The sequence below is a fragment of the Miniopterus natalensis genome, chromosome 10 (genome assembly GCF_054644295.1).
Source record: "Miniopterus natalensis isolate mMinNat1 chromosome 10, mMinNat1.hap1, whole genome shotgun sequence".
Lineage (NCBI taxonomy): Eukaryota > Metazoa > Chordata > Mammalia > Chiroptera > Miniopteridae > Miniopterus > Miniopterus natalensis.
Genome location: NC_142090.1, coordinates 10,347,382 through 10,360,339, shown reverse-complemented (window position 1 = coordinate 10,360,339; position 12,958 = coordinate 10,347,382).

Here is a 12,958-nt window from a genome sequence, read left to right as displayed (position 1 = left end):
TTAGAGTGTATCAACAAAAATGAGCTGCTAAACAAAAGAAAATACGGTAAAAAATGGTCATTGAACATGCACCCCCATTTAAACCAGACAGAGAGGAAACCATACACCTGAGAAGCACAATATTTCCAGCATAAGTCAAATAGATTTTTGTAGTGGGTGGTCTTCTGAAAAGTTACTTAAAATATCAGTTATCCTTTTGGACAATTTATTTTCTTTTTTGTTTTTCAGTGGTCACCAAGCAACCTTGTAATTATTTATTCAACTTCTTAGTTACCTTGACTCTAAAAAGTGGACTCCTTGGAAAACGGTCAGAAACATTCCAATTATAGGAAAAGAAATTGACATTCAAGTTTTGAAATGCATCTCATATGATTTTGAGTAACAGAAACAAGAAAATGAGCTTCTCTGGGTATCTTGAAATATCCCACTTCTAATCCCGACCTCACCTGGACAATGTCTCTCTTCATCACTGGACCCAAAGCCGTGCCCCGTTAGGTGTGCTTCCTCCCTCATCTTTCTATGATCAATTACTGTTCATTCTAAAGCAGGTCTTATCCCAGCCTTAAATACCAAACTTGAGTGTCCTAAATTCTAAGCTTGATCAAAACAAGACTTCTTTCAAAAAGAAAGAAGAAATTTATTTTTTAAATATGTCTTTATTGATTTCAGAGAGAGGAAGGGAGCGAGACAGATAGAAACATCAATAATGAGAGTCATTGATCAGCTGCCTCCTGCACACACCCCACCGGGGATCGAGCCCACAACCCAGGCATGTGCCCTGACTGGGAATTGAACCACAATCTCCTGCATCCTAGGTTGATACTCAACCGCTGAGCCATGGCACCAGCTGGGTGAAAGGAGAAATTTTTTAACATTTAAATAAGACTGCAAGGTCAGTAATAAAGAGAACATTATGTTTAACATTTTTTAAATGTAAGTAGTAATCAGGTATTTTTAGGAAATAACACAGAACAGTGTGTGTGTTTTAAATCAAATAACATGTAAAACACGCTATTTATAGGCCAACCTAAGAGTAAAAGAGCTTATGAAAATATTGTCATTAAAGGGAAAAAAAAAAAGAGAAGTTTCCAGATTGAGCTTATTCCTGCCTCCTAACCTTTAACTTGCTGCTTTAGCCACCTGGAGCACTCTATCTCTGAGGTTCCCAAACTTTTCCATTCACGGAACCCTGAGTCATTCTTTTTCCTGGGACCTCTAAGCCAAAAGAAGAACCTAATGTTTGTGCTTATTAGGTGGTTAGGTGCTAACAATTTAATAGTTATTTATGTCTCAACAACTTTAGTAGCTGTTTAAAATACACAAACTGACAGGAAAAAAAATAATGTTTGTATTTCATTCTTAAATAGCCAGAGTCACTTAATAACAGGACAGTAGTGGGCATGGCACAGCTTCCCCAACCTCAGAATCATCCAGACACGGCCACCCTCGTTTCCTCTCCCACACTGACTTTCACGTATTGCTTTTTATAAGAGCAACCACTGAAAACCCAGCTGTGCCAAAATAATGATGTCATTGAAAGAATATAGTGTGATCCAATGTTGAAACTGTCAACTCCACAGAACTAATAGTTTGCATGGCGTGTAACAGATGTCGAGAATCGCCGCATTTCCCACGAAAACTTCCAACATCCTGCAGTGCCCCTGTGAATTCATTGCACAGACCCGAGCACCTCTACACACAGTTCAGGAACAGTGATTCCACCCCCAAATTTTTAATGGAATTTGTTTTTCCCTAGAAAACTAATCCTGAGGCAAAGCTTATAAGCCAAGACTTTATGGGGAATTCTAATCCCTGAACCAAAAAACAAAAAACAAAAAAAAAGGAAAGATAAATTCAAGGTGGTGAATTATGAGATGGCTGCACCCTGAGAAACAAACATACCTGGTTGTGTGGGCACCAGAACTTCCTCCAGACAGACTGACATCATCATTGCATCTGGGAGCATTCTGCCTGCAAGAGAAGGAGGAATTTCTCTGCCACTTTCTTCCTGTCTCTTGTCCCTCACTGGTTGAAGTTTGTCCCTCAGGGAATCAACTCACCCTCACTTGTAGGGTGTATTACTGGCCCTTTACGCAAGCTTCTGGGGAACCCAGGTCCCTGCCCCACAGCAGGCCTCCTTGACCCCTCCTAGAAGTGATGGGAGGACCCTCTAAAGACTGAGGCTGGTTGGACCTGAGCACCAAGTCTCCTGCCAATGAAGCCTCTTTGGGGAAGGCTGAGAGAGCTCGCAGAGGCAGGATAGGAGGTGATAACGGTGGCAGCAACTGAAAGAACCAGGGGTGGGGGAGAGGAGGGGCCAAACCATTCCCGAGAGGCACGTAAATTAGGTCCTATACTCCGCATGCCTTCTCATTCAGGTCTCACTCCACTTCCCTTCCCGAGGGGCCTCCCTGACCCTTGCTGAAATGCTTTTTTCCTCCATAGCTGACTTATAACTTTGTTTTCTTTTTCTCGTAGCTTTTCTCCCTCTGTCTAAACTGTGCTACTTACCTTTGTCTTTCTCTTCTTATTAGAATATGAGGTCTATCTTAGCTGTGTTCAACAAAACTATATTAGGCACACAGTAGGTGCACAATACATGTTCACTGAGTGGATGAATAAATGTTATCCAACACTCATTTCCCTATGAGGAATATCAGAGGGCCAATGGACAAGGTGCCAGGATTGTAAATTTACCAATTAATAAGAGAAGGATCCCCGTGAGGACTACATTGTCAACCTAAGATCCTCAGGCCTGTGTCATTGCCATACGAAATATAAAGCTACAATGAGAGCCCGGATTTAGAATGGAGAAAAAGCTTTTAGGGTCTCCTGACAGGAATTGATAGGATTTCATTAGCATAGACAGTTTCTAAGGTGGAGTTAAATAAAAAATAGAGCTATTCTATCTCCAGGATGGAAAGGGTCTTTAGATCATCAACTCTAGACTTCCATCCACGCTCAGTGCTCCCACAACATCGCTCCAGGTGATCCTTTTAAGCCTTGAAAAACTGAAGTCACAGGGAGTCGCCACATTTTGAGACAACCCAGTCATTTTCAACAGGCTCTGTCATCAAGTTCTTCCCACTTTCCACTGTTATTCTAATTGTTGGTGCACCCAAGAAAGTAATGTGGTTTACAATGTTCCTGTCCTTGAGCAGCTGGTTTGTGGACCAAAATGAAGGAGTTAACATTTATTTATTTAGATTTTCTTTCTGTGTTCTGACCACCGTTTAACCCACCGTAAGTCTCTGAGATCTAAAGTCTGTCATTCACTGCGTTCACTGTCCCTCGTGGTTCCTTATCAAAGCAGATCTGATCTGCAACATACTCAGAAAAGTCACTGATAAATTTCCTGGAAAGGATAAGGTCAGGATCAGAATGAACAGCGTGCCCCATAAACCTCAATCCAAGCTGACAGTCATTTGTTTTACAGGCAGTTACCACCTGTCTACATGGGATATAAACAGTTCTAGACGGTAGAGATTCATCAGGGAAAAACTAACAGTCCTGCTTTCCTGGTGCAAACATTCTAGTGCTCCATTAATCTACCTTTTACGAGTAGTTATGAAAATCTGAATTAAAACATTGAGCTGGTCTTTCATTGAATCCGCATTTCTCTATTCTGGTACAAAGTTTGGTTGAGGGGCTATGTCCTATACTCTGTTTCTTTTGCATTACCCCAAAGTATCAGACAAGAAACCCTATAAAGAAAATGAGGCTACTCTAATGTGACTTTTTAATTAAGCCATCCTAATATGCAGGGATTGTAGCTTTAATTTTTTTCAACATATTATATACATTTCTCGAGCCTCTTCTATACAAACACTACGTACGTTAATGCTAAAGATTCAAAGATGGGTACCATTCAGTGCGTTCCCTAAAAGAGTTTACCATTTAATAGTAATAAATGAAAGCCATTTCTTTCTTTTTCATTGAAAGTAAAGGACCACGTCATTTTTACTCAGAAGCCATTCTTGTCACCTTTCCCCCCCAACTCCTAGATGACAGAGATGTGAAAGAAAACACACTCTCTTTCCCAAACTGCCCATTCAGTGAATGAAGTGTGACTACGTGACCTGGTTCTGAACAATGAGCTCTAAGCCAGAATAACCAGATGGGGCTTCTGGGAAAGTGTGTTATTAACCCAGAAAAGTAATATGCCCCTTTAGTTCTCTGCCCTTCTTTCTTCTTTAATTCAATGCCCAGAGGTGTACTAGTCATCTTGCAACCAGGAAGACAAAAACCATTTACGGAGGATGGAAGAGTCAGATGTAAGGGACCTTGGTCCTCGGCGACTTCATTGAGTAGTGGCAGCCCAGGACAGCTTGCCGACTACTAGACTTTTTAGTATAAGGGAAAAATACACTCCTCTGTGTTTAAGCCACTGTTGGTTTGTGTAGAAAAATCCATCTTAAAATGTGTATGGAATGTCAAAGACCCTGAGTAGCCAGAACAGTCTTGAAAGAGAAAAAGTTGGAAGTCTCACACTTCCTGATTTCAAAACTCATTACAAAGATATAGTAAACAAAACAGCGTAGTGCTGGCATAAAGGCAGACATATAGACAAATGGAACAGAAAAAAATAGCTCAGAAATAAACCTTCACCTATGTGATTAAATGATTTTCAACAAAGGTGCTAATACCATTCAATGGAGAAAGGATAGTCTCTTCAGCAAATGGTGTTAGAAAAATTGGCTATCCAAAAGGGTAAATTTGGACCAGTACTTGGCTCAAGTTGTTGTAACAAAAATCATTGACTGGGTAGATTAAAGAACAGACATTTATTTCTCAAAGTTCTGGAGGCTGGGAAGTCTAAGATCATTGTGTCAGCAATTCAGTTCTTGATGAAGGCCCACTTTCTGGTTTGCAAATAGCCTTCTTCTGCCAATATTCTCACATGGTGGAGAGGGGGAGTTCTAATGTCTCTTCCTCTTCTTACATGAGCACTATTCCCAGCATTGGGGATCTACCCTCATGGCCTCATCTAACCCTAATCACCCCCAAAGTCCTTACCTCCTACACTGGTGGTTAGGGCTTTAATGTATGAATTATGAGAGGACACAAACATTCCATCTATAACACTTATCTTATATCATATACAAAAATTAATTCAACATGGATCAAAGACCAAAATGTAAGATGAGGAAAAGCTTCATGACATTGGATTTGGCAAAGATTTCCTAGATATGACACAACAAGTGCAGGTAACAAAAGTAAAAATAGATAAATTGGACTACATCAAACTTTAAAACTTATGTGTATCAAAGGACATAATCAACACAGTGAAAAGGCAACCTACACAATAAGAAAAAATACGAGCAAATTATATATATCTGATAAGGCACTAATATACAGAATATAGAAAGAACTTCTACAACTCAGCAATGAAACCACAAATAATTTAAAAATGGGCAAAGGACCTAAAGAGGCATTTCTCCAAAAATGATATACAAATAGCCAACAAACATATAAAACAATGCTCAACTTCACTAATCATTAGGGAAGTGCAAATCAAAACCACAATGAGATCTCACACCCATTAGAATGGTTATTATCAAAAAAAGAAACTGAAAACAAGTGTTAGTGAGAATGTAGAGAAATTGAACCTTGCTCACTGTTGTCGGGAAAGTGAAATAGTGTAACCACTAGGGAAAATAGTGTCGCAGTTCCTCAAAAAATTAAAAATAAAATTATTATATGACCCAGCAATTCTACTCTTAGGTGTATATACAAAAGAGATGAAAGCAGGGTCTCAAAGAGATACTCACACACTCATATTCAATATAGCATTAGTCACAATAGCCAAGAAGTGAAACCAACCTGAGTGTGGTGTATACAACAGTGGACTTATTCAGCCTTCAAACGGAAGGAAACTCTGGCACATACTACAAATGGAAAAACGTAAGGACATTATGCTAAGTGAAATAAGCCCATCACAAAAAAGACCAACACCATATGATTCCACTTATATGAGGTACCTAGAGCAGTCAACTTCATAGGAAAATAAAGTAGAATGGTGGTTGCAAGGGCTGGGTGAGGGGAAATGAGGAGTTGTTTAATGAACACAAATTTTTAGTTTTGTAAGATGAAAACCTTCTGGAGAGTGATTGCACAGCAATGTGAATATACTTAACACAACTGAACTGTACAGTTGGAAATGGTGAAGATGGTAAATTTTGTTATAGCTTTTTACCACGATCTTTAAAAAACAACAACAAAAAAACCTGTGGAAAGCCTCAGAAACAAGAGGTAAAAACAACTATGAGGAAAACATGGAAGTGAATTTGTGCTAAGACCACAAATTATTGAATCTGTCCCTGACTTTATGTCTCAGACCATGCGCAAGGAAAATAAATTCAACAAAGAAAATGAGTCCAAATGAGTAGGAGCCAGGTAGGGGCAACTGCAAGGCAAGGGAAGAAATAATTTCTTGATGGAGCCATCAAAAGTGAGATGCCAATCCCTGCAGCAGATTTCAAGACACTGGAGCTTTCTCTTTCCTCTTCATTAATCAAAGATAATGCAGAATTACAGAGTGAAATGACTTGCCAAAGAGTTTTCTGCCTCTGAAATGATGCTGATTAGAGTGAGGAAAGTTCCCTGAGGACAAACGCTCGTGCTCTCTGGACCAGAGTTTGCCTGCAGCAAAAACAGAGCGTTCAGCGGTCTGTTTTGTTGCTACTGTTGACAGCCCCTCCCGGTGAGCCCAGTGCCATCGGCAACACTCATCCAGGCCAATCCACCATTACGGAGCTGCACACAAGAACTTTTGCATTTCCCTCTTGTTTGAAGTGAGTCTGGTCTTCAATTGGGTTGCTGTAATTTAACCATCCTAGGCCAACATTGCTTTGCTATCCATAGGGCTTAAAAGCAGCCCCTATTACATTTACTAGAATTTCTATTCAACTGGTAGCGTATACTATTGTTCCTCAGTCTTCACTGATAGACTGAACTCTCTCTTTTTTTTTTAACCCTCACTCAAGGATATTTTTACTATTGCTTTTCAGAGAGAGTGGAAGGGTGAGAGAGAGAGAGGTAGAAACATCAATATGAGAGAGACAAATCAATTGGTTGCCTCCTCCACACTCCCCAACCTGGGCCAGAGATCAAGCCTGCAACAGAGGTACATGCCTTTGACCAGAACCGAACCTGGGACCCTTCAGTCCACAGGCCAGTGCTCTAACCACTGAACCAAACTGGCTAGGGCTAGACCAACTCTCTTAAAGGATTCTTAGAAACTCCCACAGATTCTTTTAAAGTCTTTTCTATATAAGAGAATCAGATTAATCAGCCTGCAGGCAGAGGCAGACTTCAGAGTGCTTTGAGTCTTTGCCTGATCTGCTTCTGGACCCGGGCTTTGGAAAAGCAGACTTTGGTGTGCATCTTGGTCCTGTCTAAATGCTCCCAGCCCCAAGAGAGGGGACCTCAAGCTGTGGGTTGTAGATAGCTCCAAACAGAGTACTCAAGGCAAGTCACAAACAGCATCTGACATTGGTCTGCACCAGAGACCTTCCAAAAAGGCCTACCTAATACATAGAAACAAACCTAAATAGGCAGCCAAAATGGGGAGACACTAAAACAAGCCCCAAATGAAAGAACAAGAGAAGGCGTCAGAAAAAGAGCTAAATGAAATAGAGATAAGCAATCTATCAGATACAGAGTTCAGAATACTGATTGTAAGGATGCTCAATAGCATGAAAAAAGATATGGAAACTATGAAGGAAATTAAGAATGACACAGCAGAAATAAAGAATATATTGGAAGAAATAAACAGCAGATTAGAGGAAGCTAAGGATTGGATCAGTGAATTAGAAGACAGGATAGAAAAAATCACTCAATTGGAGACCCAAAAAGAAAAAACAATTGAAAAACAGGACAGTTTAAGGGAGCTGTGGGACAACATGAAACATAACAATATTTGTATCATAGGAGTGCCAGAAGAGGTCGGAAGTAAGCAAGGATTAGAGAACCTGTTTGAAGAAATAATGGCAGAAAACTTCCCTAACATGGTGAAGGAAAAGGTCACCTAAGTTCAGGAGACAGAGAGTTCCAGGGAAGAAGAATCCAAAGAAGCTCATGCCCAGACACACCATAATTAAAATGCCAAAAATTCAAGACAAAAAGAGAATCTAAAGGCAGCAAGAGAAAAGCAATCTGTTATCTACAAAGGAGCTCCCATAAGGTTGTCAGCTGACTTCTCATCAGAAACTCCAGAGGCCAGAAGAGAATGGCATGAAGTATTCAAGGTAATGCAAAACAAGGATCTGAAACCAAGGATACTCTATACAGCACGGCTATCATTCAAAATACATGGTAAAATAAAGAGCAGTATTTTTATTACTGCTTCAATTTCATCAGTTGTTATTGAACTATTCAGGTTTTCTGATTCTTCCTGAGTCAGTTTTACATGATCTCACTCATATGTGGAATCTAATAAACAGAATAGACTGAGGAACAAAATAGATCCAGAGACACAGAAGCATGGAACAGACTGATGATTCTCAGTGGGAAGGCGGGGGTGGAGGAGTGGGAGGGGAGAGATTAATCAGAGAACTTACATGCATATATGCATAACCCCTGGACACAGACAACAGTGTGGTGAAGGCCTGGGTGGGGGATGTGGGGTGGAGGGGATCAATGGGGGGGAAAGGTGGGTATCTGTAATACTTTCAACAATAAAGATAAATTTTTTTTAAAAATACACAGAAATTAAAAAAAAAAAAAGAATTGTAAAGTCTGTCCTTTATCATTCTAATTGTTTTACAAAACAAGGCATAAAGAAAGTCCTTACATTAGTTACACAACAATAAAACCCAAATGATTTTCAAATAATACAGAAAAGTACACAAGTCAAATATTCAAAATCATAATAGGAACATGTGATGGATGACGTTTTTCTCAAACTGAATCATCACCTTCAGCATTAGTCCTGTTTGTTCCACGGCTGGTTCTTTTGAGATGGGGGTTTTGATAATTCTCGGCTCTCTGGCCATATTTCTCTGCTGTAATTACTGGGAAGCCTTTGCTCGCACAGCCTATCCTGATGCCACCTGGCCTTACTTAACACAAAGGTGTCATATATATAATAATCTCATCTCTGTTCTCTACTCCTTAGCGCATAGTCACCTCGCTCGAGTGCTACATGGTGATCAGTGTAAATGGGGCTCCTGAAATCACAGGTCATTCATATTGAGAGGATAATTGGAGTCATGCAGAATTGATATATATGTGCTTTTTCAGACTACCATATAAATAAAAACAAAAACTTTTAGCTTTGAAGAGAAATAACAGTAGCTCTCAGTTCTTGGGATGAGTTGAGGAACACTACTCTACAACACACCTCCTAAGGTTTACTGACTGTTTATTGCTTTAGAGTCTGTACCAGTCAATTTTTTTCCCAGTTTCATTGAGGTATAATTGACATATGACATTGCATAAGTTTATGGTTTACAACATGTATCAATTTATTGAGTTTAAAAAGATGTTATTGGGCTCAGCAAGTGGATTCAGGCCTTGTGTGAGCCACTTTGAGACATGAGTTCTGCTGGCTCACCACAGGTGGCGCTCCGTTACCACCTGCATTCACACCATAACGTCTGAGCACTCACACTTCCTGACTTTCATTCAGCTGGAACCCTGAGCTAGAAAATAGGAACTCAATTTTTTTTTTAAATATATCTCTATTGATTTCAGAGAGAGGGAAGGAGAGGGAGGGAGAGAGAGATAGAAACATCAATGATGTGAGAACCATTGATCGGCTGCAGCCCACAACCCAGGCATGTGCCTTGACCGGGAATTGAACTCTGATCGCCTGTATCCTAGGTCAATGCTCAACCGCTGAGCCATGCCTGGCTGGGCAGGAACTCAATTTTTAAAAGGGCAAGTATGAAGAAACCTATGCCAAACCTCCCATAGCCAACGCCCAATCTCAGAAGGACTCTGTAACGAAAAGGCTGTTGAATGAGCCCTGCTTGCCCTACCTTTATCCCCAAGCAGTCGTGTGTCTTCTGTGAAGTGCTTAACTTCCCTAATATCTAGTTACCTTATTTATAAAATGAAAGAGTTGAAATAGAGATTCTCTAAGCCTCTTCTTGCTCCAAGAATCTAATAAATATCAAGAAGGTGGAAACAGAGGTGAGGTAGACAGTAACCTTATCATAGATGTTGTCCCAAAGCAACCTGAATGACGCCCTTTCTATTCGATTCTTTCCTTTTCCTCCCATGTCTCTCTCCCTCTCTGGCCTCTGCCTCCTTCTGTTTTCCTCCCTTCCCCCGTCAGATGGTGATCGCCATCAGGGAAGGAAGAAATGGCATCAAAAACACTTTCAAAGGGTGTAACCACAGAACTTATTAAAGATACCAATGCGTTCCCTTTCTCTTAGGACTAAATATGGATCCTTTTGATGTTTTTCTGTCTCAGAAAGTAATTCCATGAGCATGTTCGCCAATCTGAACATTGAACAATTTCCAAAAGATCACTTCATCAAAGCTAATGGATAATTGTAGTCTGGTCGTCAAGAGTTCATTGAAGTGTTTCCTGCTCCATTACTCAATAAACATTAAATAACAATAACAGAAAGGAGACTATTAAAACCACTCTGGATGACTTCTTTGAGGTGGAAGGAAGTAGGAAGGAAGAAGAGAGAACACATTACGCAGAAAGATGTAATTCATACCAAAAAAGCTGTGTTTGTTCCCCATGTGTTTGAAATTTGTTCTTTAAGCAAGTATCCTTAAGAGTTCTCATTACATTTCTATTGACGGTGTCTTCAGTTCTTCCATAGGAAGCACCTAATCTGATTATTCAGCCTGAACTTCCCCTTCAAACATCTCTTTCTCCTTAAATGGCTAGTGATGGTTTTTTGCCTACTTGTGCCAGCCAGCCTGTGGGGTTCCCCAACAAGGGCGGGCAAGCTGTTGGGCCTCTCAGATAGAAGTGGATAGTCAAGAAGTGAGAGGCAAGGGCAATACCATTCATCCTTCCAGACACTTGCAGCAAAAGAGCTGGTGGTCAAAAGGGAGGACTCTCAGCGCCCCTCTGGGGCTGAAACTTCTTGCCAGAGTAAGTGGGAACCGGCAACAGCCCTCCCAGCCAGCAAATTTCTTCACCTTTTGCTCCAAAAAGGTCCTTTGGCTTAGCCAGTTGGTTGCTCGGGTCACCTAAGCAGATGGCAGGCCTCCTTTCAGCTTTCTGGTTTGGGGATTATCCTACCTGGTGGTACACTCAGCTAGGCTGACCATCAGACTCCTGGTTTGGGGGACTGTCCTATATGAACTGTCCACCAAGTTCCAGTGTTTGGCCATAGTTACTTTAGTGGTTGAGCTGGCCATGAAAAAAAGCAAAAACAAAAAAACACACAGGAGAGAAACAAGATGGCGGCGTCAGTAGCAGCCGTCCCCGCCGCCTCCCGCAACCACATCAGAACCACAACTAAAATACAAAACCACCATCACTCAGAGCCTCCTGAGATCTGGCTGAACAGAAGCCCCACAGCCAGGGAGCTGAGGAAGCACCCAGACGGTAGGAGGGGCGGAGACGTGGGCGGATCGGGGCTGAATGGCGGAGACGCGGCCTCGGGCCCACACCCGCTGCAGTTTAAACCCGAGAGGGAATCTCATCGGCGGAGGTTTCCAGGGGAGTAAGGGGTCCCAGCCCCACACAGGCCCACAGCCCAGGGCTCCAGGCCAGGAAGAGACGTCCCCACAACTCCGGGCTATGAAACCAGTGGGGACTGTCCCCAAGGGTCGCAGACGCTGCGGGAGCCCCAGCAGCTCCTCTAAAGGGCCCGGCACGGACTCACTCGGACGCTCCCTCTGAGCCCAGCGCCGGGAGCAGCCGGAAAGGACCCGGGACACTCGGGGGGGAACTAACCTGCCTGAGATCCGGGCGAGAGGCGGAGGGCGGCTTCCTCCCGGGCAGAAGGGCTGGCGGAGGCCATGGCTCCTGTGGCGAGTCCTCCCCGCACACAGCCGGCAGGCAGGCGCCATGTTTGAGTCGCCAGCACCTGACTCTCACCTTTGGCCCCGCCCCGGGATTCCCGGAGGCCCCGCCCCCCCACCTGCAGCTCATCCAGGCCATTTCCAGGGGCTTTTCTGTGTAAGTGGCCTCTCAAGCCCCATGCTTAGGACTTTCCTAAAATCTCTCAAACAAGCAGCAGCGGGCCCCATACGGCTTGATAAGTGGCCCCAGGCCTGGCACTAGCGGCAGCTGCATTGGCTCATAGCTGGGCCTCTCCTGGGCACCTCCAAGCCCAGCACAAGGAGCAGCCAACTACGGTTTGCTGCGTAGCTCATGCTGGGTGGCCCTGGGCAAGGCACTGGCACAGGCTGACTGTGCACCTCCAGGGAGGCCCCAGAGACAGTGCACCTGGTGGTCAGACCCAACCACGCTGGATTACAACCCTACCACATCCACGAGGGACACAGTCAAGGGGCGCACTTGGTGAACACCAAAGCCCCACTGAAGTAAATCCTGCTCCATAGGGGTGTCTCCAGCACAGCAGCTCTCTGGCTGTAGCTGCAGCTGGTCCTCACAGCCGATTGGCCTGAAGGTCAAGTCCTCCCAATGATGCCAACAGCAACCAAGGCTCAACTACAACAGCACAGTGCACACAGCCCACACAGGGGAGCACCTAGAAGGCCCAGCTCAGGTGACTGGGGAGGCTGAGCCACTGGGCCCTACAGGACACCTACTACACAAAGCCACTCTACAAATTCTAGGACACATAGCAGCTCTACCTAATACATAGAAACAAACACCTGGAAGCAGCCAAAATGTGGAGGCAAAGAAACATGTCACAAAGGAAAGAACAGAAGAAATCTCTAGAAGAGGAACTAAATGAAATAGATCCAAGCAAGCTAACAGATACAGAGTTCAGAATTTTGTTTATAAGGATGTTTAAGCAGACTATTAGGGAAATAACTGAGAAAATCAATAACATAATAAAGTACCAAT